The sequence below is a fragment of the Tachyglossus aculeatus genome, chromosome X1 (genome assembly GCF_015852505.1).
Source record: "Tachyglossus aculeatus isolate mTacAcu1 chromosome X1, mTacAcu1.pri, whole genome shotgun sequence".
NCBI lineage: Eukaryota > Metazoa > Chordata > Mammalia > Monotremata > Tachyglossidae > Tachyglossus > Tachyglossus aculeatus.
Genome location: NC_052101.1, coordinates 128974833 through 128979867, shown reverse-complemented (window position 1 = coordinate 128979867; position 5035 = coordinate 128974833). Strand labels below are relative to the sequence as shown.

At 53.0% G+C, this 5035-nt stretch overlaps 1 long non-coding RNA gene across 1 annotated transcript; it reads left to right on the top strand.

Moving 5' to 3' along the window:
* The first annotated feature begins 4135 nt into the window (after positions 1 to 4135).
* Positions 4136 to 4661, top strand: LOC119919925. The gene is made up of 2 exons (XR_005447746.1): positions 4136 to 4328; positions 4451 to 4661. It is a non-coding gene; the product is annotated as an uncharacterized LOC119919925 (long non-coding RNA).
* The last annotated feature ends 374 nt before the right edge of the window (positions 4662 to 5035 follow it).

Sequence of the window (5035 nt, the reverse complement as noted above, 5' to 3'; positions counted from 1 at the left end):
TTTTCCGTGGTTGTGAGAATTTCTCCCTGGCCAGATCTGGGGATTGGCGAGACGCGGGTGAGGCCGGGGGAGGGGAGGAGGGAAGGAGGGGGAGGTGAAAAGGCAGGTGGGGGAGGGGAGAAGGTGAGGCAGGGGAAGTGAAAAGAGGTGGGTGGGGAAGGGGAGAAGGAAGTGGGAGGGGGGAGAAGGGGAAAAAGTGGGGAATGAGGAAGAGTCTTCCTTTCTCTCCTGCTTCTCCTCTACCTCCTGCTGTACTGCCCCCGCACCCACCCTGCACACACAACACTGCTGATTGAACAGAGCTAGGTGGTACACTTTAAAATGTAAAATACTGAGCAGATGTGACACAGAATTACAACTATACTGTTTTTTTCCTGGTATCTATCAATCAATCAATCAATCAATCGTATTTATTGAGCACTTAATGTGTGCAGACCACTGTACTATGCGCTTGGGAAGTACAAGTTGGCAACATATAGAGACAGTCCCTACCCAACAGCGGGCTCACAGTCTAGAAGGGGGAGACAGAGAACAAAACCAAAGATACTAACAAAATAAAATAAATAGAATAGATATGTACAAGTAAGATAAATAAATAAATAAATAGAGTAATAAATATGTACAAACATATATACATATATACAGGTGCTGTGGGGAAGGGAAGGAGGTAACATGATCTAGTCTCCAGCAATGGACAACAGCTAATGTTTTTCTTAAAAAAAAAAAAAACCCAAAACATTCAACCGTCAACTCCCCACTCCTTAAAAACTGCAATCCACCCATCCATCCATGTCTGCATCAAAGTCCTCACCAGCGACGTTAAGGCATCCGATCGGCTCTCCCCTTCCAACCGGACCTCTTTCATCTCCCGCTGTAACTCAACCTGCACAGTTGCCTCCTCCAACACCAACCTGCTCACCGGATATCGATCTGGCCTGTTTTGCTGTTGAGCCCACGCCCACATCCTTGCAAGAATCCACAGGCCTTTAACATTTTTCAGGGCCCATGATTGTACTGCTTTGTGTGGAATTAAAGTGACTGAAGCAGATTTTCCTTGGTTGTGAGAGTTTCCCCCTGCCCAGATCTGGGGATAAGGGAGATGTGGGTGGGGGCAGAGTGGGCAGGACGTGGGGAGGGGCAGGTGAAAAGGCCCGGGTCAGGTGAAAAGGCCCGGGTGGAGGAGGGGAGGAGGTGGGATAGAAGAGAACAGGGAAATGTGGGGAATTTCTAAGAGTCTTCCTTTCTCTCCTGCTCCTCTTGACAGGGTGGTACACTTCAAAACATAAAATACTGAGCAGAAGTGACACAGTGTGATGACTGTACTGGGTTTTGCTGGTATCTGGCCTCCAGTAGTGGCCAACGGGCAAGATTTCTCTCAAAAGTTCAGTCCAGCCTCCCCACTTCTCAAAAACCTCCAGTAGTTACCCATCCATCTCCACATCAAGCAAATATTCCAAAGCAGCAGCATCGTTCATCTCCCGCAGTAGCCCTAGACTTCTAGACTGAGAAGCAGCATGGCATCGTGAGAAGCGGCACGGCTTAAGGATAGAGCACAGACCTGGGGGTGGGAAGGTCCTGAGTTCTAATTCTGACCCCACCACTTCTCTGCTGGGTGACTAAGCAGAGACCCCTGGGCTATCTAAGAAGCCAACCTGAGATGGATGAGAGAAAGTTAGCCAAGAGAACCGTCCGGTCGAGACGGCACAGAGCTAGGCAGCAGACGAGAACTGAGAGAGGTAAGCTTGTGTTCCAGAGGCGGGTCCAGATCCCCTGGGGAGAGGGAGGCAGAGATACCCGGAGGGGCCTGAGAAAGAAGCCTTTCTAACCTCACCCCAAAAACTGCTTATTGGTCCCACAGGCAGCAGGAGACAACGTCCCCGCTCGAAGTGACCCTGAGCCCCCAGCTAGGAGCCGCGAGCTCCTGAGAGGCAGCCAAATAGGATGTGAAGACCGAAAACAAGAGTCTCTTGGGACCCATGATTGTACTGATTTAGGTGGAAATAAAGTGTCAAAACTAATTTCTCCTTTGTTGTGAGAGTCCTTTCTCCTGCCCAGATCTGGGGATGAGAGGAGGTGGGGCCGGGAAGGGGATGGAGAAAAGGCCGGATTCGGGAGGTGAAGAAGTGGGGGGAGGTGAAAGTGGGATTGGGGAGAAGGGGAAAAAATGGGGCTGTGTGACCACGGGCAGGTAACTCAACTTCTTCGGCTTCCTCATCTGTAAAAGGGGGATGACATACATCTCTGCCCACCTCTTAAACTGTGAGCTGCAAGAGGATCGAGGGGACTTCTTGATCCCGGGAAGGGAGGGGCGGGAAGGTAGAGCAAAGGGGGCAAGTCGGGGTGATGGGGAGGGGAGGAGGAGCTGAGGCAAAGGGGGGCTTAGTCTGGGAAGGCCTCCTGGAGGAGATGAGCCTTCACTAGGGCTTTGAAGGGGGGAAGTGTGATTGGTGGATTTGAGGAGGGAGGGCATTTCAGGCCAGGGGTAGGATGAGGGCCAGGGGCCAATGCTGGGACAGGTGCGATGGAGGCACAGTGAGAAGGTTAGCATCAGAGGAGCGGAGTGTGCGGCTTGGGAGTCAGAAGGTCATAGGTTCTAATCCCGGCTCTGACACTTGTCTGCTGTGTGACCTCCAGTGGCTACCAAACAGTCTGCGCATCGGGCAGAAACTCCTCACCCTGGGCTTCAAGGCTCTCCATCACCTCGCCTCCTCCTACCTCACCTCCCTTTTCTCCTTCTACAGCCCACCTCACACCCTCCGCTCCTCTGCTGCTAATCTCCTCACCGTACCTCGTTCTCGCCTGTCCCGCCGTCGACCCCCGGCCCAAGTCGTCCCCCGGGCCTGGAATGCCCTCCCTCTGCCCATCCGCCAAGCTAGCTCTCTTCCTCCCTTCAAGGCCCTGCTGAGAGCTCACCTCCTCCAGGAGGCCTTCCCAGACTGAGCCCCTTCCTTCCTCTCCCGCTCGTCCCCCTCTCCATCCCCTCCATCTTACCTCCTTCCCTTCCCCACAGCACCTGTGTATATGTATATATGTTTGTACATATTTATTACTCAATTAATTTATTTATTCATTTTACTTGTACATATCTATTCTATTTATTTTATTTTGTTAGTATGTTTGGTTTTGTTCTCTGTCTCCCCCTTTTAGACTGTGAGCCCAATGTTGGGTAGGGACTGTCTCTATATGTTGCCAATTTGTACTTCCCAAGCGTTTAGTACAGTGCTCTGCACATAGTAAGCGCTCAATAAATACGATTGATGAAGATGATGATGATGATGATGAGAGGCCCCAGTGAGTGGCTAGTGTGATTTCATAGTGGCTCTTCGCTCTGCTGCCCTTGGGCAACCTGACTGCTCCTGCAACTCAAAGTGCCTGAAACTGGATGTCCAAAATCTACCTGACTGCCAGCTGACCGTCCCATCTTCATCATCATCATCATCAATCGTATTTATTGAGCGCTTACTATGTGCAGAGCACTGTACTAAATGCTTGGGAAGTACAAATTGGCAACATATAGAGACAGTCCCTACCCAACAGTGGGCTCACAGTCTAAAGTCCCGCAAGGCTCAATCTCTTGTCCTGTCACTCCTCTCAGGGGCTCCCTGGCTCCAGCCTTGTAATAACCACTACCATAATTCCTATCATCAAGGGCCTAGTGTGGCCCAGCCCTGTGTTCAACGCCAGGGACTACTCAAGGGAATCAGATCGGACACGATCCCTGAGCCACGTGGGGCTCACAGGATGGGATGTCTTCCTGGAGCGTCCCCTGGGATGTCTCTCCACTCCTCAGACCCCTCTGGTGGACACCCAACCCACTTCAGCCAGCAGAACCTCCCACCCGTTACGCATCACAGCCCTCTGCCAACATTTTCCAACTGACACGTCGGCTCCCTTCACCCACTAACTCCCAGCATGCACTCTACTCTCTGCCCACTTTGACCTTGAAACAGCGCACCCTCCCCCAGGCCCTGCATCCCCTACCAAAGTCCTCTGGCCCATCTCTTACGCAACAATAGGGGTTGGGTCAATGGGGCTGCATGGTTCCGGATTCAAGCCCAACAAAGCGAGGACCCAGAAGGGAGTGAGAGAGACGTCACAGTGGCCTCAGGGTCTGAGGGCTATAAATACGGGCCCGGAGGACGGGCCGAGAATCATTCGCCAACTATTTTCTGAGACGATCTGACCTGATCGTGCCACCATGGCGAGGACCAGAAGAGTCAGGCGTCGCAATCTAAGAGGCCGGAATGGGATGGCGGAGAGAAGAATAGGTGCGAGAAGCAGCCGGCCCAGGCGGCGCAGGGCTAGGCGGAGGAGGAGACCCGTGAGAGGTGAGCTTGGGTTCCAGATACGGGTCCGGATCCCCTGGGGAGAGGGAGGCAGAGATGCCCGGAGGGGCCTGAGAGAGAAGCCTCTCTAACCACCCCTCAAAACTCGCTTATCGTTCCCACAGGCGGCAGGAGGCAACGTCCTCGTCCGAGACGGTACTGAGCCCCCAGCTCCAGGCCAGGACCCTCCAGAAACCACCGGGACCCCCTGGCCTGTGAGAACCGGCCAGAGAAGACCAAGGCCAGATGATCCATCACAAGAATCCACCGGCCTCTAACATCTTGCAGGGCCCACGATTGTACTGCTTTAGGTGGAAATAAAGTGACTGAAGCAGATTTTCCGTGGTTGTGAGAATTTCTCCCTGGCCAGATCTGGGGATTGGCGAGACGCGGGTGAGGCCGGGGGAGGGGAGGAGGGAAGGAGGGGGAGGTGAAAAGGCAGGTGGGGGAGGGGAGAAGGTGAGGCAGGGGAAGTGAAAAGAGGTGGGTGGGGAAGGGGAGAAGGAAGTGGGAGGGGGGAGAAGGGGAAAAAGTGGGGAATGTGGAAGAGTCTTCCTTTCTCTCCTGCTTCTCCTCTACCTCCTGCTGTACTGCCCCCGCACCCACCCTGCACACACAACACTGCTGATTGAACAGAGCTAGGTGGTACACTTTAAAATGTAAAATACTGAGCAGATGTGACACAGAATTACAACTATACTGTTTTTTTC